Here is a 25125-nt window from a genome sequence, read left to right as displayed (position 1 = left end):
CACAACTCGAAGATGTGAGATCATTCTCTTTGCATATTTTATTTACTTACAGAGCTGAACTCTAATACGATTTACTTGTATGTGTCTGTGACAGGAAAATCAAAAAGCCACAAATACATTGAACCTTATCATAAAATCTAATAGGCTAGAGAGTTAACTTGTGCGAATGTCCAAATTTGTGGTCATTGCCGTTTAATTAAAGGCAGGCTCGAGGGACTCGCCTTCATAATGTGAGAATCCCGGCGTTCTATGAAACGGTCATCGCTGGCATGCAGAGAACAGTTTTAATGTTACCTCCTACCTTAGTCAGAAATTATGCCCTCTCCAACTGATGCCTAAGCCATCTAGCAGTGCAGCAATATCTCTGCTGGGTGACTCACTCGTGTTCGTGGCAGGACTGCAGAAACACAGATCATTAAAAGCACCTGTCGGTTATTTACTGAACTATAGAACGCATCTTTCGTACTTAAATAAACGCGTGCCATCTCCATGACCATTGTGATAACAGAGAGAATTCTGCGTAGATATCTCCCTCCTTTGCCTCCCACCCATTCTTTCCCAGTATACCCCTTGAGAATTAACCCTATGGTATATATAAAGTGCTCCAGGGAAAGAAGAGATTAAGCAGAAAAATCCCCACTCACATTGGTCACTAATATATCATAAATTGTACGAATACCCACGTATGTGCAGCATCGTTATGTGCAAGAACAGTTTAAGCGTAGATTGCCCGTGCCCTTTTCGCTTCGTTAGAGAATATCACTTTCAACAGTCTCGTGTGCCTCTACAGATATAATTATGTTGCGTCTAATCTATTGGGGAGCTATATTTTGCATAGAGCTCCCCTTGCTACAGCTTCTTCCAGGGCGACTCATAGTTTGTAAAATAGGTTTCAGGGCTACTCCTAAGCTAATGCTAGACCTCCATTTCATTTTGCAGACATCAGATTTTTGCTGGCGAGTCTTGGAGTTTTCAGCTTTATGTATTTATAAAAATGTACTCCACTTGAGTCTATCAAAATTTACTTTGGGAAGGCTTGCTACGTAAGTCGTGGGAATGTTAACATTTACAGATGCTATAGTTCCCAACTATTAGTCAAATAGATAATTGCGGCAGAATAAACCAATTGTAATGGCTTCTAACATTCTGGCTTCATTAGCTACTGAAAAATGTGTTGGATTTGAGTGCAGTGTACACACCTATATGCATTTAACATTTTGAATGGCATTGAAGGGGTGTGGAGCCTCACTGACATTTGCCATCTTCTCTGGTGACAATATAAGATTCATCATTTCCCAATTATGTAATTTGATTTGAATACTTGCTGTCTTTTGTAGCCTCTGAAGTCCTGGAAGCAAAAACTGGAGCAACGTTGTCATCCCAAACACTGTAAAATGTATGGTTTCTCTCAATATAGTCTTCGTTGCAAATTTTTGTTCCATGACATGATTTGTTAATAGCAATGAGCAGAGTAGTTAGAGAGCATCGCTGTCTAGTGCCTCATTCTAAATTCAATTTGGCAGAATTAACTCATTCATTGAATTTGTTTGCTGACGACCCACACCATCTAAAGAATATTTTTATATTTTACTTTTTAGGTGTGCTTGTCATGAATGGCCAGCTCACTTGGTAGAAGACATGCTCATCCTTCAATGAAGTTAATATTGAGGGCACTTTTTCCTTTCTAAATTTTTTTGACCAAGTATGGCACTGTTAGAAATGGGGTCTTTGGTTGGCAGTCAGGTTACCCCGTGTCCAAGCAAGGACCCTCACTTTAGTCAGGGTAAAGGAGAATCAGTTAATCCCCGCTCATCCCCCTGATAGCTTGGCACAAGCAGGCAGGCTTAACTTCAGAAGCAATGTGTAAAGTATTTGTACCAACACAAACAGTAATACAGTGAAAAAACTACAAAATGGACACCCCACCAATTTAGAAAAATAGGTAATATTTATCTAATTTATACAAGACCAAAATGACAACAATTCAACATACACAAATTAAAATATGAATTTTCAAAAGAATAAGAGTCTACTTCCTTAGAAAACCATGGAAACGTTGATTTTACACAAAGTATCTGGTTAGCGTAAAAAATAAAGCCGCACAGGGGAGCGTGCGTTGGAAAAGGTGGCAAAGCACTGATTCCTTCCTTGCAAGGGAGGCCGTGCATCATTTCTTCTCTGGTCAGGTTGGCGATGCGTCTTTTTCTCCCTCGCAAGAGAGCGATGCGTCGATTTCTGGATGGGGCACCTTGAATCCGAGCAGAGTCGAGCTGACTTTGACACCCAGGGATGATGTGTGGAAAATCTGGTCGCACAGTGTAAGAAAACTGCACGGCATGGGGTTTGCGTCGTTATCAGCAGCTGCAAGTGGGTGTTGCACGTCATTTCTTCAGCCACGATGCATCGATCTCCCAGCTGTGATACAGGTGGAGCGTTGATTTTAGCCATGAAGTCGGCGGCATGTTATTAATCAGCCGCGTTGCACACAGTGCCTCAAAAAGTTTCAGCTCTTGTCTGCCAACATCATCTTTCAAGGGCCCAGAGACTGAATAGGGCACCATTTGGCAGGACAGGAGTCTCAGCAGAGAGTCGAAATGTTAGCAGAGGAAGTCTTTGATGGCCCTGAGACTTCAAAACAGGAGGTAAGCTCAGTTCAAGCCCTTGGAGTTTCTTCACAAGCAGGAATATACTACAAAGTCAAGTCTTTGTCCCCTTTCACAGGCAGAAGCAGCAACTGCAGGATAGCCCAACAAAGCACAGTCACAGGCAGGAGCAGCACTTCTCCTCAGCTCTTCAGCTCTTCTCATTGGCAGAGGTTCTTCTTGAATCCAGAAGTGATCTAATTTTTAGGGGTTTTGGGTCCTAATACTTATACCCCTTTCTGCTTTTGAAGTAGGTATACTTCAAAGGAAAGTCTCTGTTGTTCACAAGATCCCGCCTTGCCCAGGCCAGGCCCCAGACACACACCAGGGGTTGGAGACTGCATTGTGAGAGGGCAGGCACAGCCCATTCAGGTGTAAGTGACCACTCCTCCCTCCACTCTAGTACAGATGGCTCATCAGGATATGCACGCTACACCCCAGCTCCCTTTGCCTCACTGTCTAGAGGAGATTCACAAACAGCCCAACTGTCAAACTGACCCAGACAGGCAATTCACAAACAAACAGAGTCACAGAATGGTTTAAGCAAGAAAATACCTACTTTCTAAAAGTGGCATTTTCAAACTAACAATCTAACAACCAACTTCACTAAAAGATGTATTTTTAAATTGTGAGTTCAGAGACCCCAAACTCCACATTTCTATATGCTAGGTAATCTACACTTTAATAATATTTAAAGGCAACCCCCATGTTATCCTGTGAGAGAGATCAGCCTTGCAACAGTGTAAACTGAATTTAGCAGTAATTCAGTGTTAGGACATGTAACACACATAAGTACATGTCTGACCTTTAACATACACTGCACCCTGCTACATAGGGCTACCTAGGGCATACCTTGGGGGGGGGGCTTACATGTATGTAAAGGGAAGGTTTAGGCCTGGCAATTGGAATGGGCAGTTTAAAACTGCACACACAGACACTGCAGTGGCAGGTCCGAGCCATGTTTACAGGCATACTAATGTTGGTGACACAACCAGTGCTGCAGGCCCAGTAGTAGCATTTGATTTACAGGTCCAGGGCACCTCTAGTGCACTTTACTAGGGACTTAATAGTAAATCAAAATATGCCGATCACGGATAAGCTAATCAACAGTACAATTTACCTAGGGAGCACTTGCACTTTAGCACTGGTTAGCAGTTGTAGAGTGCCAAGAGCATCAAAAACAACAAAAACAGAGTCCAGCACACACCAACAACCTGGGAAGCAGAGGAAAAAAGTTAGGGGAGACCACACCAAGGATGCCAAGTCTAGCAGGCATGTTTCCTTTGTTATCAAAGGTCTGTCTATTCAGCTGAGGTTCGTCAGGCTTGAAGGGCCACAGTGCCATGTGTTCAGAGTGAAAGCTAAAATTGTAGTGTAAGGATAGTTTTGGTCATGTAAGTGTTGCAGTCACTCCAGTCCTCGCTCATTTAGCTAACTGAAATAGGTTTACCTCACTGAGGGCCTGATTTTGACCTTGGCTGATGGGCTACTCCGTCACAAAAGTGACAGATATCCCGCCAGCCGTTTTACAAGTTCCGTAGGATATAATGGAACTTGCAATACAGTGGACGGGATATCCGTCACTTTTGTGACGGAGTGTCCCAACTGCCAATGTCGTAATTAGGCCCTGAGTTTGTTAATGTATCAGCATCAAGGACAAGAGTGGCTTAAAAGGCGGTGTATGTTTATGTGAAAGCCCTTAGAAGAACCTGTTGACTCGCCATCTGTTTTGTGTTGCTTGTTGAACAATAGAGTCATAATTACTGTTTAGAATTCTTCTTCAGATATGTCTTAATTGAGTCCATTAAATTGGGTGGACTTTATATCAGGCATGTGGCCTTTTCTGAGTAATCTCTCGTTTCAGTCGAGCTATTTATATATCTCATAGTGCCTAAAATATTGGGCCTTTTTGTGTTATATGTATTTTTCCATCGTGCCTACTTCTTATGTAAATAGTGCAATATTGTACTTGTTTTATTCTGTTTGCATGCATGAAGTCCATTTCATAGACAATTTATCCAGTTTTTAGAGTGCTATTTACGTCCTCTCTGTAGTTACAGCATTCCAATGCTCCATGGTGCTTGCTGACATTTGAGTTTTTTTTAATAGTTCTCACACCTCATCCAATACGTAAAAAGCATCTGAGTTATTGTTTCTGGTTGACTCCGGTGTCTTTTTAAGTAAGAAAAAATGTCTCCCCTCACCATTTCCTTCACACATGGTATTTTAGGAGATAGTAACTGGACTGACACCTGCCCCGTTCCTCAATTTATTTTTTATATCTTATATTGATTTATCGGAGGGCACACCTTCAATGCTTATAATGGCATCTATCTTTATTCCTAGCACAAAAGGTCTAAGCATGCTATAATTAAAATCTAATCTATCTTTGATTGGACTCTGTGAAAAAATGAGAAAACATTGAATCGGCTCATTCCTGTATGTAGTGCTCCCCAGATATCGTCCAGCCCCAGTGTGGTAAATTTAATTTTTGCTTTATATTTTATCTGGATGAAGCTAGACCCCATATAGAATTAGACGTTTCTATTAGTTTATAAATAAATAACAGTGTCATATCATGACAGTTTACAGATAAAAAGGACTCTGACTGTGAGTGCAGGGCATGCATAATGGTTATAATGATCTTATCATTACCACTTTACCATCTTGAAGTGCCTCCATCTCAACTGGTGTATGCTAATGAAAAAACAGTAATACCTCACAGAGCTCTACCTTGGCCAAAGTCTCACAAATACGTGTGATTTATGTCTGAATCTATTTTAAATCTGTAACCAGTGTCTTTTCATCTCTGATATAATGCCAAATGGTACCATGTTTAACAGTCAGAAATACAGTGCTAACAGTACCTGTAGGTCTTTAGTCACCGCTGCTTAATCTAGTTATTGTGGCATTCCATGTCATTATAAGCACTCCTAGGTCATAGTTTGCAAGCATTTGAATGTCGTTCTAAAACACCGCACCAAGAAAATTATAGATTTTGTAAAAATAAACATATTGATTTGCTGACAACTATCGATTATATCTCAGAGTTGGTGAGTAGAATAGACAGAATCTCTATCACAAGGAAATATAGCTTAAAAACCTCTTGTGCTAAATTAGTACCCTTTTTATCACCTACAGTTCCTTACAAGTGCTCAATCAAATCTGAATTGTTCTGGTATGCTTTAGACTATCCTGGACGTGAAATACTTTGCTTTGTACATCCCTATGTTTATAAGGTGGTTCTTCCTAGGAATTTTGGACACTTTGTATCCTTCTTTGTATAAGCTGACAAAATGGCATAGTTCATCTGTTTGAAATTGAAGGCCTAACATGAATGGCCATTTGGTGACTCTATCCATGTCTTTATGCAATGAAGAGTGCTTTGTTTCACGTATTGATTTTTTGGATGTCCCCCTGTAGCAAACAGTGGCCTGCTTGCAGGTAATGTATGATTGTATGTATGTATTTCTATATCACAAGCATGGCCAAAAAGCAACAGAGCTCTGGACAGGGTCAAAGACCATCATAACACCATCCTGTGGTAGAAGAGGAAGCTTGTGTGTAGGCAGTTGTCTTTCCTAAATTGGAGCAGTGTTGTTTTTTTCTGATGGACACAGAGATATTGTTCTTGATCAGGCTTCTCCAACCAGTCAGTCGTGAGCTACTGGTGAGTTCTCCAGCTGCCTGCAAGTACCTCTCCTATGTGCAGCCCTTTGAACTAAATTAGAAACTATTGCTTGGTTCAACCAATATATCTTTACCAAAGTGAAGAGTGTGTATTCAAGTAAAACAAGTGTGCATTCTCAGAATTCATAAGCTGATGTTGGGCAACAAATGGTTGAATATGAGATACAGCTGATATTTGAGAGATAAAAATTAACTCCTCTTGAGGAGCCTATTACTAATGTTAGCAACTAGGTCCTAGGGGCATTACAGCTATGGCTGTTACATCTTACCCATGTAGGGCCATTCCACATTGGTAAAGTCGTTTTTACATTACTGATGACCACCATGCCTGATTCGTTGAGGTGATCACTGCTGATCGTGCATATGGTGACCACTAATGTAATCTTGTCTCGTATGCTTACAATCTAATAATATTGGTAGCACAGGAGCATTTTAATTTAATTTAATTAGCTCTTATTACTAAAAAGCTTGGAGACCCACATTCATGATCAAGGTTGTGTGGGTTGGAAAAGATCTGCTGCCTTGGGTTTTCTTTTTTACACTTCTTAGTCTGCAGTCTGACCGTGGCTAGGGTCTACTGAGAACCACCAGAGATGATGGAACTTAACTCAAGATAAGTGAGGTAGCTGGTTGTCATTGCTTTGTAAAGGATGGAGCTGGTTTTGAAGATAACGTGTAACAGCAAGGGTGTCAATAGATTTCTGTCAGGATAGGAGTGATGATACCTTATTTCTTCACGCCCTGGCTGAGACCTGTAGGATGCCCTGTGCCAATTTGAAGTTTGGAGATCATTAAGTAGAGCGTTAACATAAACCAGATGCAAGAGTATGAATGCTTGAACTGTAGTTCTGAAGTTGCTTTCTAGAATAAACAGTTTCAAATTGTTTATAGAAGGGAGCTGGTACCAAGTTGTCTTTATTTATTGCCAATATGCTCCTTGACAGTGATGTTGATGTCCAGGTTGAATCCGAGTGACTTGGCATTCAGTGTAATTTTTGGTTTGAAGCTGTCAAATTTTGTATCTGTTGGAAATGGCCTTTCTGCAGGGTCATCCCCAGACTTTTTGGCTTCCTCCTTCTCTTTTTCTGAACTAATTTTTGCTGGCTTTAGGATTCTGCGCACTTTACCACTGCTAATCTATGCTAAAGTGCATATGCTCTCTCCTTAAAACATGGTGATATTGGCTCATACCCAATTGGACTATTTAATTTACTTATAAGTCCCTAGTAGAGTGCACTATATGTGCCCAGGGCCTGCAGATTAAATGCTACTAGTGGCCATGCAGCACTGGTTGTGCCACCCACATAAGTAGCCCCTTAACCATGTCTCAGGCCTGCCTCTGCAGTGCCTGGGTGTGCAGTTTCACTGCTACTTCGACTTGTCATTTAAAGGTACCTGCCAAGCCTTACACTCCCCGTTTTTACACTGCTGTGAGGCCTGCTCCCTTCATAGGCTAACATGGGGGCTGCCCTCATACATTGGTTGAGTGGTAGCTGCTGATCTGAAAGAAGTAGGAAGGTCATATTTAGTATGGCCAGAATGGTGATACAAAATCCTGCTGACTGGTAAAGTTTGATTTTATATTACTATTTTAGAAATTCTACTTTTAGAAAGTGAGCATTTCTCTACACTTAAGTATTTCTGTGCCTTCCAATCCACGTCTGGCTAGGTTTAGTTGACAGTTCCCTTGTGCATACACTCAGACACACCCCAAACACAGGATACTTAGCCTCACTTGCATACATCTGCATTTTGAATGGGTCTTCCTGGGCTGGGAGGGTGGAGGGCTTGACACTTGCATGTTAAAGGACAGTAGCGTGCCCTCACACAAAGAACTGGCACACCCCCTACTGGGAGCCTGGCAGACAGGATGGAACTGAAATGGGACCCTGTGCATTTCTAAGCCACTCTTTGAAGTCTCCCCCACTTCAAAGGCACATTTGGGTATTTAACCAGGGTCTATGACCCTACCAATGTAGACACTTCTTGTGGTAGACCCTGTACCTCACACACACTACCTGGGAAGGAAACTCTAGACCAAAACCTGCAACCTGCCAAGAAGAACTGCCTGGCTGCCCAAAGGACTCACCTGACTGCTTTCTGTACAGGACTGCTGCCTTGCTGTTGCCCTGCTGCCTTGCTGCTCTCTTGCTGTGCTGAAGGAGTGCTCTCAAAGGGCTTGGATAGAGCTTGCCTCCTGTTCCCTGAAGTCTCAAGACCAAAAAGACTTCTCTCCTGCAACTGGGATCCCCGTGCAGCGAAAATTCGACTCATCGCCTGCCAGAAATGATGCGCAGCCTGCTCGCGTTGAAAAATTCACCGCATGCGGAGACCGAATCGATGCAGCCTGACTTCGCGAAGGAAGATCGATGCAGCACCAGCAACGCGACCAGAACTTCGAAGCAGGATTGATGCAAGCTGACCCAGAACGACGCAGCCCGACTTCCTGAGAGGAATCGACGCATCGCCTGCCGTGCGGGAGACATTTCCACGCATCGCCCACCGGAATCGACGCAGTGCCTGTGACTTCGCTCCACAAGCCCAGTATTCCACGCATCTTCCCCGGGGCATCTGAAAACCCTGCAACCTGAAGAGGCTCCGAGTCTGCGCACCAGAAATCGATGCAACGTCTTCCCTGTGTGGAAAATAACAACGCAAGTCCGTGGGCGAAGGGGCGAAACCGACGCACACCTAATGTTTTCCATGCATCTCCTCCTTTGTGGTCCCTTGACAGGATTTTTCAAAGCAAACCAGGTACTTTGCACTGCAGGAGACACTTGTTGTTTCTAGGAGAACTTAAGATACTTTTTATTGCTTTTACAGTAATCTTTCAATTCTAAGACACTTTATATACTTTTACAGCAATGTTTCAACGTATACTTATTGCATTTTAATAGTTTTGACCTGCATCTTATCAGATAAATATTATCTATATTTCTAAACACTGTATGGTGTATTTTAGTGGTGCTATATTGTGTTGGTGTATGATTTATTACACAAATACTTTACACATTGCCTTCTAATTTAAGCATGACTGCTCAGTGCCAAGCTACCAGAGGGTGGGTACAGGATAATTTGGATTGTGTGTGACTTACCCTGACTAGAGTGAGGGTCCTTGTTTGTTCGGGGGTAACCTGACTGCCAACCAAAGACCCCTTTTCTAACAGTGTCCTCGTACCTTGTACAGTTTGTACTGTTCTTTATTTAAGGTCTTTGACATATAACAGTAATTCTGTCTTGGTTGGGTTGAGCATCAGGTAGGTCCTTATCATTCAGATCTGGATAGTATGTAGTCAGTGTTTGAGGCATTGGGTATCAGAAGGAGATGAGATTTAGAGGTAGGTTTGGGTATTATAGGCATATTGTTGACTCTTATGCTGTTATTTCTGAGAAAAGCACTAAGCAACTCCATGTAGATGTTAACGATGACAGAGAACATTACGGAGACCTGGGGGATTCCTCAGATGATAGAGATCTTTTGGGTCTTGAAGGTACCCTTGTGAACAAATAAAATGTGGGCCTGATTCACAAACTGCATTTTGTAGTACAACCTAATTACTGCAAAATGCAGAACTATCTAATTACTGCAAAATGTAGATCACAATCTTACGGGTGGAAACCTCTACCTCCACCTCTCCTATATTTTCTATGAGGACATCACTGCACGTGTAAGTTGACTACTTAGATGTAAATGTAGGAGTGACTAGGGGAAGTAATAGAAACATTGTGACTATCTATCACTAAATGGTTAGTGGTTTTATAAGGCATGACAAGCGGTTTAGGGAAATATAAGGAGTAGTTAGTGGAGGGCATGCTACAAACACCCACCCACAAAATAGCAAGGCCAACACTATTCACAAATTCCACTTCTAAGGTTATTATTATCCTGAAGGAGACAAAACAGTAGTAAATATACTGCAGCCTAGCCTTGGAATAAGTCTAACACCACAGAAGGCCATCCACAGGTACTGCAATACACTCAATGAAAATAATGGCAAGGGCTTAACAGAGCATCTCAATGGAAATAAGTTAACATAATTAAAGTATTTAAACTTTTAAATACTGCATATGCATTTTGTTTTTAGCCTTATAAGATTATGCACAATTAATAATTACATTTTCTCACTTAAAATTTAATAGTGAACTAATATAGAAATACTTTCCAACTTTTATTAAAAAATAAAATGTAATATACATTAATTAAACACAACTTGTATTAGCATTCACTAAATGTGAATTAAATATAAAATTGCAATGTATGCTGTTATTTGGTTAACAATTAATACCAATAAACAATTAATATATTTGAATTATGTAATAATTTAATATTTATTTTTGAAGAGGTATTGTGCCTTCCCATTTTATTCTATTAATTTTAAAGTATAAATCACTATTTTAATTGAATTTACATTTACATTTTTCAATAAAATAAAACATACATTTTTTTAAATCATAAACTTTAACAATTTCCCCTTTTCATTCTCAGAAGGTAGGGCTCCAGCGTAGTGGTGGAGATCTCCACCACAGTTGCACGTAGTAGCTTCAAAACTGTAAATCTGGCACCGCCCCTGGTTACAGGTGATAGAAGCTTGAAAATATGCACTTTAAAGTAAATTTACGGTTGCAAATAGTGAATTGCCAAAAGTAGTAAATTTAGTTCAAAGTGTAAGAGTATGTTAACAAATGCAGATTTACTCACATGTAAATTTACCTTGGTGAATAAACCTCTCTGTGTCTTATTCCATCTTTTTGAAATGACATTTTCAGTAGGATGTTCAACAGTTTAATGTCTGTACCCCTCTAAACGCATGCTTCCCTACATGCTGTTTCTGTATGGTAAGAAATTGGATTACTGGTGGGGGGGAACCCTTACTTAAGCAGCAACGACAATCCTTGGCAGAGTGAGGCAAAGCAACCCTAAAATAACTTGTGCTTAATCCTCTGATAGCTTGGCACTGAGCAGTCAGGTTTGACTTATAGGCAATGTGTTAAGTATGTATGCAGTACTTCAATCAATAATAAATTTGAAACACAACAAAAGAAAAATCCCACACCAAATTAGAAACATAGGGCCAGATGTATCAAGATTCCAGTTAGCGATTCTCAAATAGCGTTTTTTAAGAAATCGCTATTTAAGAAATGCAAAAAGCGATGTATCAAAATTGAAATCGCTAATAGTGACTTCTTAAAATTCGCTAACGCAATTTGCGAGTTGCAAATACTGAATCGCCAAAAAAATTGCGATTCGGTAATTGAAAATAGCAAATAGCGAAAACGGCAAACCTGAACAGCCTGATGACATCACAATCAGGAAGTGAGTCAGCCCATGCTGTTTGCAGGAGCCACACCCACAGGAGCAGGGAGAGAGACACAGCCCAGCACCAGGGAGTCAGCATTGTGAGCAAGCCAGGACCAAACAGCAGCATGGCCAATGCTGGAAATGGAAGGAGAAGGAAGACAGGAAGAGGAAGCTACCATTCAGTGAGCAATAATTGGAAGTGCTCACTGAGGTGGTTATTAGGAACCATGACAGACTATTTGGCAAGAATCCACTCCAAGTACCTATAAGCGAGAAACAGAAACTCTAGTCTGACATCCAGACAAAAAAATGCGCAGTGGGTGTTGCGCAGCGCTCTGTGGAGGAGATATGCAAGCGATGGTACGACTTGCGTTCCCGTGCCAAAGAAAGGGTACCAGCAGGCAAAAGGAGGCAAGGAGCACCTGAGGCAGACCATCCACCCAGACACCGTCCACCCCCATGGAAGTTCTGGTGGCCCAGTTCTGAAGTCCACATTGCTTCCAGAAGCTGTCAGTGGTGTTACCAAAGGTAAGGCCAGTAATTATGTGTATCCCCATATGTGCATGTACAAATGCAACTTAGGAAATAGATATTAGCTTGATGCACAGTGAAAAGTAGTCCATGTCACATCTTACATACAACACAACTATGCTTTATGGGAGTGGTAGTACACAACCCTAAGGTGAATACACAACATATATAGCAAGATAGTGGTCAGGCGCATAGAGAAACACCACAAACAACTTATATTGACATGATTTAATTGTGCATTTAAAGCAACAATACGAAATTGTGCGAACAATGTAAAAACTGACATGCTGCAAATTGTCCTTGCAGATGCCCTGGTCCCTGCTGCTGCAGTATCTGAAAAAGTGGGGCAACCAGAAACACAGCCTGACTCAAATACCAGTGAGTCCTACAGTATTGGTCCTACTAGACGCAGGGCAAGGGTGTTACCACTCCCAGAGTATAACCTGGATTCAGATGAGATGCCAGAAGACGAATCCACACCACCACCAGAGGCTAGTCCTACAGGAACACAGCAGTCGCTGCCCCAGCGACAGCGACAGTCAACTCCCCTCAGGAGGCGCCACGATGCAGGCAGACAGTGTACAGATGAAGGAGAGGGCCCATCAAAGTTTGGCGGCCCTGAAACTTCCATGCTGAAGGTTCAGCGCCTGCAATGCAAACACATGAGGTCACTGCACAGACAGTGTGTGTCTCACAATTAAAATATGGGATTACTACACAAGCAGTTGGAGACTCTGATTGAGGGACAGGAAACAGCAGCTGAAAACACCAAGGAGTTCACACACACCATTGGGGAACTCTGCACTGAGATACGGCAGGAGCTCGTCAGCCAGCGCAGGCGCCATCACCAATTCTTGGGAAGGTTTGATAGCTTCTGTAGATCCGTCAATCGGCTCGCAAGTTCAAAAACTTTGATATCATGGCGTGCCGTGGCCACACAGTTGGCGATGGCACATTGCAGTCAGGTCGTTGCACAGGGATTGGTGCAAATAACCAACGTACCGGATGCAATGCAAACAGCACGCAGTGCCACAACCAGTAAACTGGGTGATGGGGAGAGTGAGGAGTCCTCTAGCCTCAGCAGCCTGACAGTCCCTGTGATTGATCCGAGGCATTGCAGTGCCAGACACAGTACTGCATGTGAACTTGCCACAAGAGGTGCCAGCGAGGGCACTGAGCACTCAAGTGGAGTGCGTGGACGTAAGATGGGATGTTGAGGGCTACAGGGGACAACCTAAACATATAGCAATACAGTTGTACTATGATGCTAATAGTGTGACACTGTTAATCGTTCATGTCTGCCTATTGTGCATAGCTATGTCCTATTGACACATTTGTTACCTGAAGTCAAGGTAATAAAGATGGTAACTACAGAAATCCATATCATTGAAGTGGAGTTGTCATTTCTTACATCAAAAAGGGTTGCGCGTGATGTCAACACGTCATTGCCTGCCCTCTGCTGCACTGCTCCTGTCTGCTGGTTGAAGGGGTGCTAAGGGATCATCATCCTCATCCGAGTCCGGCTCCGTGAGTTCGACTGGTATGCCCCTGGTGGTTGCTATGTTGTGCAAGATAGCACATGTGGCCACAATTTAGCATGTCGTCTCTGGGCTGTACTGTAGTGCACCTCCTCTCTTATGGATGCACCTGAAGCAGCTCTTCAGCAGCCCAAAAGTGCGCTCCACCACATTGCGGGTTGCCGTATGTGCAGCATCGCACCTCCTCTCTGCTGGAGTTGCAGGGCTCAGGAAGGGAGTCAGCATATAGGTGCGCACAGTATAGGCACTGTCTCCTGAATGCACAGAGAGTAAAATGAGTACTTGTGATAGCTGACGTCACACTTACATCAATGCAACATTGTAAACTATCAAATTGCCTAGTAGATATCCTTCACCAAGCTAGCATTCTTTTGTGAATCCAGCTGTGGCGAAAGATGTACAAGCCATATGTGCTCCCTGGGTATCTGGCCACGAGATTGGTAATGATGTAGGAGGCATTGCATATCACCTGTATGTTCATAGAATGATTGTGTTTACAGTTGCAATACACATACTCGCTGGCCAATGGTGGACAGATTGCTACATGTGTCCAATTGATGGCACCTAGGACATGTGGGAACTGTGCTCTCCGGTAGAAATTAATTTTAGTTTGTTGTAATGCCTGTGGGGTGTTGGGGAATCTTATGTATAGTTGTATTCCGCTCAGCATGGCATTGAGGAATGCGTTGAAAAATCTAAAGAGCGCACTCTGTGATACCCCTCCAGCTGCTGCTATGACCCCTTGATAGCTCCCTGAGGCTAGTAGGTGCAAGGAGCATGATACCTGCACATGGGTGGGTATGCTATTTGTAGACGGGTGCCGTCCCCAGCCGCTGCAGACACCCGCCCGGGACACCGCCCGCATGCTTGGTCCGCTCCCGTGTGGCGTCTCCAAGGAGACGGGACGCGATCTCGGCCCCGGATTTCCGGGTCGCCAAAAATTCAAGAAAAGGGAAGACAGACGACAAGGGGAGAAGGAGAAACCCGGAAGAGAGGCGCGAGAGAGGGAGACGCGCGGGGAGACGAACGCGGAAAGGAGGAACGCCGAGGAAGAGAGAATGAGCCTGAAACACGGAGCCAGTGGAAACCAGAAGGACGACAACAAACCCCGCCACGACCCGACCCTCTGCAAGACCCGAGGGAAGGAGCCGAGAAGAAGTACTCCGAAGACCTCACCAGCTAGAAAAGACAGAACCTTAAGGATTCATGAAAAAAAAACAAGTCCTGTAGAGAAACATCTATAGTACTCCAAAGGACGCATATAGACGACAACGCTATTGCTATCCGGAATAACACCCTTCCCCAATTTAATACCTAAATAAAATCTATTTTTCCTTTGGGAACTTACTTAAAATACGGGTCAGAGTCCTCTGTATCGCCTCATCTCCCACAGTGGTGTCAGAAGTGGGATTTAGCTTCCCAGGCGGTACAGAAGCGTCAAGATCATGGAAGAAAAACCCACATTGTAGGACATGATAAAACAATTAGCGGAGGGTCAACACCACCTACAATTGGTATGGGAGGCGCAACAGAGGGAGGCCAGAGAAGATCGAGAGGCCCTCCAAGCTGCTCTAAGAAGCCAAGCCACCATAATGGCGAATAACCAACTGGTGCACGAAACCGCCCTTCAGAAATTGACAGACACTATTGCCGCCAGCAAGGTACATCCCAACGTGCCCAGTTCGGCACTACAAAAATACCAAGAAGGTGAGGACCCTGACTCATTCTTTACAAACTTTGAAAGAGTAGCTTCATCCGCCCAGTGGCCTGAAGACCATTGGGGTCAATATATTGCCCCCCGCTTGACAGACACCCTCCAAACTGCCTATCAGGCTGCAAATCCTGGTGGCTCTACCCCTTACTCCGACATTAAGAAGAGTATCCTAGAGCGAGTGGGACATGATACCGAATACTATCGGATGAAATTCCGCAAAGTTAAATGGGGACATAACGAGGATCCCCGAACATTTTATTTTAAGGTTAAGGTCTTAGGACTTAAGTGGTTAGGTCCCTTAGGAACTGACCGCGAGGACGTAATAAAGGCCATCATTTTGGAGCAGTACCTAGACTCCCTTCCTGGAAGCACCCGTAATTGGATAAGACAGCATCCCAAGGTCGATACCGAACTGGCAGTCGACTTAGCATGCGCCTACCATCGGTCTGTGGATAGAAAAAGCCTAGCTCCCAGGTCTGTGGGTAAAGTACCCATGGGCCCCCCCAGTATTCCACTAGACGAGTCATTGAGGAAGCTGGACCATCCAGGACTGGAGAACGGAGCCCCATGCAACAACCCCAATGTTTCAGTTGTGGTGAATGGGGCCACATAGCAAGAGGATGCCCAAAGAAAAACTAGGGGGTTGAACCCATGGAAATAGGAGTCACTCGAGGGAGGGTTTTGTGTATTGGTAAGGGAGATAAAACATTCAAACTCACTCTAAAGATAAACGGCCAACCAGTAAAGGCCCTGATTGATTCCGGGTGTAGTCAATCGGTAATACGCAAAAATCTGGTACAACCGGTAAATCCAAATACAAAACAGTGGGCTACGATCTGCTGCGTCCATGGAGACAGGGTCAACTACCCCCTAGAGCTGGTTGAAGTAGAATGGGACACATACCAAGACTACCTTCCCATGGGCGTAATAGATAATCTAATCGAAGAATGCGTTATTGGCACTGATTGTTTGAGGTTTTCTGAGCTCTTAGAACAAACGCAAAAGGCCATACCCACTGATGACTGGTGGAAGGACGCCCCGTTTGTTTCCACACCCATTGATGGTCCCCCAGAACGGAGAACACTGACCAGAAAAGAAAAAAGAGAAGAGAAAAGGAAATACACCCTATACAAGACACAAAGGAACCCAGAGAAAGCAGTAGCCAGTATCGATAGCGCCCCGGTTTCTTTTCGAGTAAGTCAACGAGAGGATCCCACCCTTGTGTATGCTTGGAGGAATGCCAAAAGCAGCTCCACCGTGGAGGTAGGTCCACATTTCTTAGTCCAAAAGAACCTCCTCTATAGGGTTACCTTAACGGCACAAGGAGAGAAAAAGCAATTAGTGGTCCCAGAAGCTTACCGGACTCAGGTGTTGTTCCTAGCCCATAATCAACCAGGAGGAGGCCATTATGGCAGAGAAAAAACTGAAGAATACTTATTAAGACGTTTTTATTGGCCTAGAGTTTATGCCCATATTCGTAAATATTGTGCACAGTGTCCGCGATGTCAATTAGTCGAACCAGGTGCAGTGAGGAGAGCCCCTCTTCATCCCCTACCTGTTATAGATGTCCCTTTTAGACGCATAGGTATGGATCTGGTCGGTCCTCTTTTAGCATCTTCTAAGGGCCATACACATATCCTCGTCCTTGTCGATTATGCTAGACGGTATCCTGAGGCGATTCCTCTTACCAGTACGACCACAAAAACAGTAGCACAAGCCATGATTACTTTCTTTTCCCGTGTTGGTTTTCCCCAAGAAATTCTCACGGATCAAGGTACACCCTTTGTATCCGGTCTCATGAAACAGATATGTAAAACACTCGGCATTACCCAAATTAAAACTGCAGTATATCATCCACAGACAGATGGTTTAGTGGAACGATATAACCACACCATTAAAACACTGCTGCGGAAAATAGTAAACGACTCAGGAAAAGATTGGGACCAAAAATTACCCCTTGTCCTTTACGCGATAAGGACACATGAACAGTCCTCCACTGGACATAGTCCGTTCGAATTAGTATTCGGGAGGCAACCCCGTAATCTACTTGACATGGCAGCCGAAACATGGGAGGAGGAGAATAGTGGGGAGAAACCGCTGTTGGACTATATTCACAAATTAAAAACACAACTACAAACTGTTTGGGAAGTTGTGCGACACCATCTAGAGAAAGCGCAGGAAACCAAAAAGACCTACTATGATCAAGGCACCAAGTTACGGGTTCTTCAACCCAATGACCAGGTGCTAATAATGAGACCTACATCTGAGCATAAACTACTGGCTAAATGGCAAGGCCCTTACCGCGTAATAAAAGCAGTCTCGCCAGTTACTTACCTTATTGAATTGATTGATCAGCCCAAACGAACCCAAATCTATCATATTAATTTGTTTAAAAAATGGGAAGACCCTGAGAATAATACTAGTACGCCGGCCATTGGCTACCTGGTAACACCCACCAATGAATTGGACCTTAATCTCTATCCTACACCACAACCAGAAAACCCAACAAGTCCCGAAATCAATGAATGTCTGGCAGAGACAGAAAAAATCCAATTACTTGACTTGATACAACAATACTCCAAATTCTTCTCAGAGGTTCCAAGACGGACCTCTCTGGTTCAGCATCATATCCGAACACCGGAGGGCCAGACCATACGCCTACGGCCCTACCGAATTCCTGAGGCAATGAAGAAACTGATAGAAGAAGAGATAACAAAAATGTTATCGTTAAAGGTCATTGAACCCTCCAATAGTCCTTGGTGTTCTCCAGTTGTCCTGGTTCTAAAACCCGACGGCTCCGTCCGGTTTTGTATTGATTTCAGGAAGCTTAATGAGATATCCCTATTCGACACATACCCTATTCCCAGGGTAGATGAGGCACTAGAAAGAATAGGGAATGCCCGTTTTATGTCTACCATTGACCTAACGAAAGGCTATTGGCAAATCCCCTTAGCCCCAAACGACAAAGAAAAAACAGCCTTTACAACACCTTCCGGTCTATACCATTTCACTGTTCTTCCTTTTGGACTTCATGGGGCACCTGCTACCTTTCAACGCTTAATGGACCGACTCTTACAGCTGTTCCAAACATTTACAGCCGCATATCTCGACGACATCGTCATCTTCAGTGCTTCTTGGTCAGAACACTTACAACATTTAGAAAGGGTGTTTTCTACCTTAGCAAGGGCCGGCCTCACTGCTAATCCCAAGAAGTGTGTATTAGGACAAACTCAAATTGCCTATCTTGGGTACGTCATTGGAAAAGGGGTTCTACGTCCCCAGAAAGATAAGGTAGAGGCCATCCGACAAATTCCTAACCCCAAAACAAAAAAAGAACTCCGCTCTTTTCTTGGGTTGGTTGGGTATTATCGTAGGTTTATCCCTCAGTATTCCACTATTACGGCCCCCCTTACCGACCTGTTGAAGAAACAATACCCCGCCAACCTTCCGTCTTTCTCCACCACTCAGCTTCAGAGGTTCAAATATTTAAAAGAGGCCCTCACGACCGAACCCGTCTTACAGTGTCCAGATTTTTCCAAACCTTTCCATCTCTTCACCGATGCTTCCAACGTCGGCCTTGGGGCCGTCCTCGCCCAACCCGACGATCTAGGACATGACCATCCTATTGTCTACATCAGTCGCAAACTCCCGCCAAGGGAAGTTCATTACCCTACTATTGCGAAGGAATGCCTGGCCATAAAATGGGCCATTGAATGTTTACAGTATTATCTCCTAGGCAGATCGTTTGTCCTCTACACTGATCATGCCCCCTTAACATGGTTAGCCTCCCATAAGGACACTAATTCAAGGGTTTTATGCTGGTTTCTTGAACTCCAGCCGTTTACCTTCCAGGTCCGTCACATTCCCGGTTCACGACAATGCCCCGCCGATTTCCTCTCCCGCTGTCCAGAGTCTACGGTCCTATATCAGTCCCGATCTTGGGATGGAGTGTGTAGACGGGTGCCGTCCCCAGCCGCTGCAGACACCCGCGCGGGACACCGCCCGCACGCTTGGTCCGCTCCCGTGCTGCGTCTCCAAGGAGACGCATGGAGACGGGACGCGATCTCGGCCCCGGATTTCCGGGTCGCCGAAAATTCAAGAAAAGGGAAGACGGACGACAAGGGGGAGAAGGAGAAACCCGGAAGAGAGGCGAGAGAGGGAGACGCGCGGGGAGACGATCGCGGAAAGGAGGAACGCCGAGGAAGAGAGAACGAGCCCGAAACACGGAGCCAGTGGAAACCAGAAGGATGACAACAAACCCCGCCACGACCCAGGAGGGTCGTGGCTCTGCAAGACCCGAGGGAAGGAGCCGAGAAGAAGTACTCCGAAGACCTCACCAGCTAGAAAAGACAGAACCTTAAGGATTCATGAAAAAAAAACAAGTCCTGTACAGAAACATCTATAGTACTCCAAATGACGCATATAGACAACAACGCTATTGCTATCCGGAATAACACCCTTCCCCAATTAAATACCTAAATAAAATCTATTTTTCCTTTGGAAACTTACTTAAAATACGGGTCAGAGTCCTCTATATCGCCTCATCTCCCACACTATTGCTCCTGTGTGTTGTGCGCTGCAGCATGGGTTGTAGCTCAGCTATCAGGTCAAGTATCATGGCTGATCTTAACCTGTACTTCTCATAAATTTCCTCCTCAGTCTGGTCAAAAAGTGTAATGCGCACTCTGAAAATGCGCTCCTGTCTTCTCCTCCCTCTCCTCAAACCTGCCAAGATCCTCATTCTCCTCGCCATGATCTAGAGTGAAGCCATTCTGTAACAGCAGCTGAGGCATTCTGCACCTCTTTATATAGGTTGCATCTGGTTACCATCTGGTTTCAATTCGTGGTAAATTGCATGTGCAAAAGGCCATTCTGCGAATAATCGCAATTTGCGATTTTTCGATGCATCACATTGCGAATCGGTTTTTGCGTGTCGCAATCAGCGTATCACAAATGGCGTCGCGATTCACTAATCGGTGACGTAATTTGTGTTTCGCAATTAGCGATTTGGTAACTCATATCGCTATTTGCGATACGATGTTTATGACACGCAAATTCATGTCCCATTCGCAAAAAACTCAATTTTAGCGATTCCTTATTTTCGCACTGCGAATCCCTTTCATACATCGCAAAAGGCATTTTTGCATTTGCAAACGGATGATTTTTGCATTTCGCACCGTTTGCGAATGCAAAAAAGTTTTATACATCTGACCCATAGAGTGCATTTTAATAAATAAATCAAGACCAAAAAGACAAAAATCCAATTAGTAGAACTAGAGGTATGGATTTTCAAAGATTTAAGCAAACATAACTGCAGCGGCTGAACAAGAGTACCTTAAATCCTGATGACGAGGGCTGGCACATGACCATCTGCCTCCATTCTCAGTTTAGCAACATTACAAGGATATTAACTGTGTTGTATGTACTGCTCTATGACTCACACAATGCATGTGAATAATGGTCCGGGAAAGAAGAGTGCCAGCAGTTGTCAATGCAAACACACCAAAGCACGGTACTGCAGGAGACAGAGTGAAAAGGTTTGAGTTTTTTGCATGATCAACCCAGGAACTGAGGTGAGCAGGCTCTGGATCCATGTGCATTTGTCTCAGTGTGTGTATGCATGCATTCACATGTATGTGTGTGTCTGGTGTTGTGACCTTCCCTAACAAACAGTATTGCTCCCTGGAAACCATGCCTGGTATCAAGGTCTACCAAAAGTATATACTGAACCCCCCACCCCATCAACAGAGAATTTACCTTTGACACAACTGTGTCAGTTTATTGACTAATAGTGGTGATGGCATAATACTAGGCAACCATGACATATTTTGGGCAGTTGTTGTCCATTTGGTGAATACTGGCAATCATTGAGATACTACGGGCATGGCTGGCCTAATTTTGGCCATACCTTACATAATAGTGCTCCCTGCATTGCATAATAGCGCCCATGGCTGAAATATTGTGGGCATCCTGGTCATTATGGTTTCCAGCCTTGCCACAATGATGATGGCTCTGGTATAATGGTGAGTTTTATTGATCTATTACAGACATCCTTGGTGTTAAGGTAAGCATCCTAGGGTTGTAATGACTGAGTTTGAAGCACACTCTGTCCACGTGATGTAAATGACAAGCTGATGTTTAGGAGCTGTGTATTTCTTAAAAATCAAAACTGATAATCCGAAGGCAAAATATATGTTTTTCCCAAAATAGTTTTCCTTGGAAAAATGCAGTGTGTTTGACTAAAATGGGAAGTGGTATTTCATAGAACAAAATGTGCATATGTTCTGAAACTGATTATGTTGCTGAAGAGTAAATGTTGCCTAGCAAAATTACAGATAACATTTGAAGTTGAGTTGGGAAGATGTGTTGCTGTGGTTACATCCTTTGTGCCTCAACGAATGTGGTATTTTGGCTGTCAATTGTTTTTTGTAATGTGGAGTCGTTTTATAATTAATAAGCGTTTTCTGTCATCTCTGCTGGTAACCGCACCTCAGACACTTGGATGGCGACCATTGATAATTCTGTTTAGAATATCCATATTGGAATGTTAATAGACTTGGCCACTATTTTACATTGATATAATTTTATATGGGCTATGGAGGACTTTCCTTGAGCAGATGTAGATATCACTATAGAACAAGTTGTGCCACTTTATTACTCTGAAAAGCTGTTGGGTATCTATCATCATAATCTATTGATGAAATGAAAAATAAATAACTACGTGACAGCTACCTCAAAGTTATATTGCCGGGGCTATCTGCTAAGACAGCCCCTTAGCCAATGGGTGACTTTCCTATTGGCTGTGACAGCCACTGCATGTGCCCACTGTTAGAAATGGGGTCCTTGGTTGACAGTCAGGTTACCCCCTGTTCAAGCAAAGACCCTCACTCTAGTCAGGGTAAAAGAGAATCACCCTCAGCTAACCCCTGCTTACCCCCTTGGTAGCTTGGCAGAGCAGTAGGCTTAACCTCAGAGTGCTAGGCGTAAAGTATTTGTACCAACACACACAGTAACTTAATGAAAACACTACAAAATGACACAACACAGGTTTAGAAAAATAGGAAATATTTATCTAAACAAAACAAGACCAAAACGACAAAAATCCACCATACACAAGTCAAGTTATTAATTAAAAATCAAAAAGAGTCTTTAAGTAGTTTTAAAAACACACTAGCGCTGCTAGAGTGAAAATGTACCTGGTGTGCGTCAAAAATAACCCCGCACGGGCGGGCGTGCGTCGAAAATAACTCCGCATGGCGGTACTCGAGTCAAAAATCCAGCCGCACAATGAGTCGAAGGTCCAGCCGCGCAGGTTGCGATCTCCCAGCCTCCGTCAGCGATGCTGCGCGTCGTTTCTCCTGCTCCGTGCGTCGATTCTTCGGTCGCGTTTCCTGCGAGCGTCGTTTCTCAGCTGCGGAGCGGGCGGCGCGTCGTTTTTCAGCCGCAGATCGGATTCTCGTCGATCTTTTCCCCGCAAGGCGCTCTGTGCGTGGATTTTCTTGTCTTTAGGCTGCCAGCTTCTCCTTCAGGGTCCCAGGAACTGGATGGGCACCACAGGGCAGAGTAGGAGTCTCTCCAGAGGCTCCAGGTGCTGGCAGAGAGAAGTCTTTGCTGTCCCTGAGACTTCAAACAACAGGAGGCAAGCTCTAGATCAAGCCCTTGGAGATTTCTTCTCAAGATGGAAGGCACACAAAGTCCAGTCTTTGCCCTCTTACTCTGGCAGAAGCAGCACTGCAGGAAAGCTCCACAAAGCACAGTCACAGGCAGGGCAGCACTTCCTCCTCAGCTAACAGCTCTTCTCCAGGCAGAGGTTCCTCTTGATTCCAGAAGTGTTTCTAAAGTCTGTAGATTTGGGTGCCCTTCTTATACCCATTTTAGTCTTTGAAGTCACCTTTCTTCAAAGGGGACTCACACCTACTTGTGAAATCCTGCCTTGCCCAGGCAAGGCCTCAGACACACACCAGGGGGTTGGAGCCGGCATTGTTAGAGGCAGGCACAGTCCTTTCAGATGAGAGTGACCACTCCACCCCTCCCTCCTAGCAGAGATGGCTAATCAGGAAATGCAGGTTACACCCCAGCTCCCTTTGTGTCACTGTCTGGTGTGAGGTGAAAAACAACCCAACTGTCAAACTGACCCAGACAGGGAATCCACAAACAAGGCAGAGTCACAGAATGGTTTAAGCAAGAAAATGCTCACTTTCTAAAAGTGGCATTTTCAAACGCACAATCTTAAAATCAACTTTACTAAAAGATGTATTTTTAAATTGTGAGTTCAGGGACCCCAAACTCCACATGTCCATCTACTCTCTAGGGGAATCTACGCTTTAATCATATTTAAAGGTAGCCCCCATATTATCCTATGAGAGAGACAGTCCTTGCAACAGTGAAAAACGAATTTAGCAGTATTTCACTGTCAGGACATATAAACCACATTACTATATGTCCTACCTTATCCATACACTGCACCCTGCCCTTGGGGCTACCTAGGGCCTACCTTAGGGGTGCCTTACATGTAAGAAAAGGGAAGGTTTAGGCCTGGCAAGTGGGTACACTTGCCAAGTCGAATTTACAGTGTAAAAATACACACACAGACACTGCAGTGGCAGGTCTGAGACATGATTACAGAGCTACTTATGTGGGTGGCACAACCAGTGCTGCAGGCCCACTAGTAGCATTTGATTTACAGGCCCTGGCACCTCTAGTGCACCTTACTAGGGACTTACTAGTAAATCAAATATGCCAATCATGGATAAACCAATCACATACAATTTCACACAGAGAGCATATGCACTTTAGCACTGGTTAGCAGTGGGAAAGTGCTCAGAGTTCAAAAGCCAACAGCGACAGGTCAGAAAAAAATAGGAGGCAGGAGGCAAAAAGACTGGGGATGACCCTGCATAAGCAAAAGTCCAACACGACCCCCTACCAGCCTAAAGCCAGGGGAGAACAATCAATACCTTGATGTACTTCCCTGATTGGGGCGATAGAACAAGGACCCAGGCCCACAACAGCAGGGGCATGCTCCAGTTCTACGCCTTCCTGACTCCAGTTGGATCCCTCTGTCCATACTCTCAGGGCCCACTAAGCTAACCCAGGGGGAACCCTTCTCCACATCTACAGACACCATCTGTGCAGCACCTAACTTTACTTTGCTCACAGATGAATTGCAATGGGCAGATAGTACCACCAGGGCCAACACAGTGGTGTTTCCCACTCCACCCCGGGGTGTGACTCTCGTCCCCCCCCCCCAGGGGCAACTCTGTCCACCAGGACAGCAAGCCACGGTGGCCCCGGACAACTGTCAGGGATGAGAGCCCGACCTCAGGCCTCTCCAACCACTGTGACTGCGGAGAGTGGGGGGCGGTAGCCCCAGGTGCCTGGCACCCTTTGACCACTCTCTCTTCCACCAGGTCAGGGATGACAACCTGACCCTGGTCCTCCCCTCTGGGGCTCTGTACCCTCCCTGCCGAAGCGGCACCCCCAGAGTCAAAAACTGTCAGGGTGCTTGTAGAAGCAGTCCTGCACAATTCTTCCACCAGTGCAGGGCTGTTAACCTGCAACTGGTCCGCCAACCTGGGGTCTGTACCTTCAGGTTGGACCAGGGCCAGGGGTGAGGCTCTTTCTCCCCTGTCCCTACTCTCAGGGTTCTGCACCCCCCCCCTCAGGGAGAGTACCCCTTGAAATCACACCAGGGGGGGTGATTGGGCAAAC

At 44.4% G+C, this 25125-nt stretch overlaps 1 protein-coding gene across 1 annotated transcript in view; it reads left to right on the top strand.

Annotated features, from left to right (window-relative positions):
• DOCK2 (dedicator of cytokinesis 2) overlaps positions 1–25125 on the top strand; it is a 2133690-nt gene that overhangs the window by 202309 nt on the left and 1906256 nt on the right. The window lies entirely within an intron of this gene.

Source organism: Pleurodeles waltl, chromosome 7 (assembly GCF_031143425.1).
Source record: "Pleurodeles waltl isolate 20211129_DDA chromosome 7, aPleWal1.hap1.20221129, whole genome shotgun sequence".
In the NCBI taxonomy this organism is placed as follows: domain Eukaryota; kingdom Metazoa; phylum Chordata; class Amphibia; order Caudata; family Salamandridae; genus Pleurodeles; species Pleurodeles waltl.
Note: the sequence above shows the minus strand (reverse complement) of the source record. Positions and strands in the feature narration are given on the sequence as shown.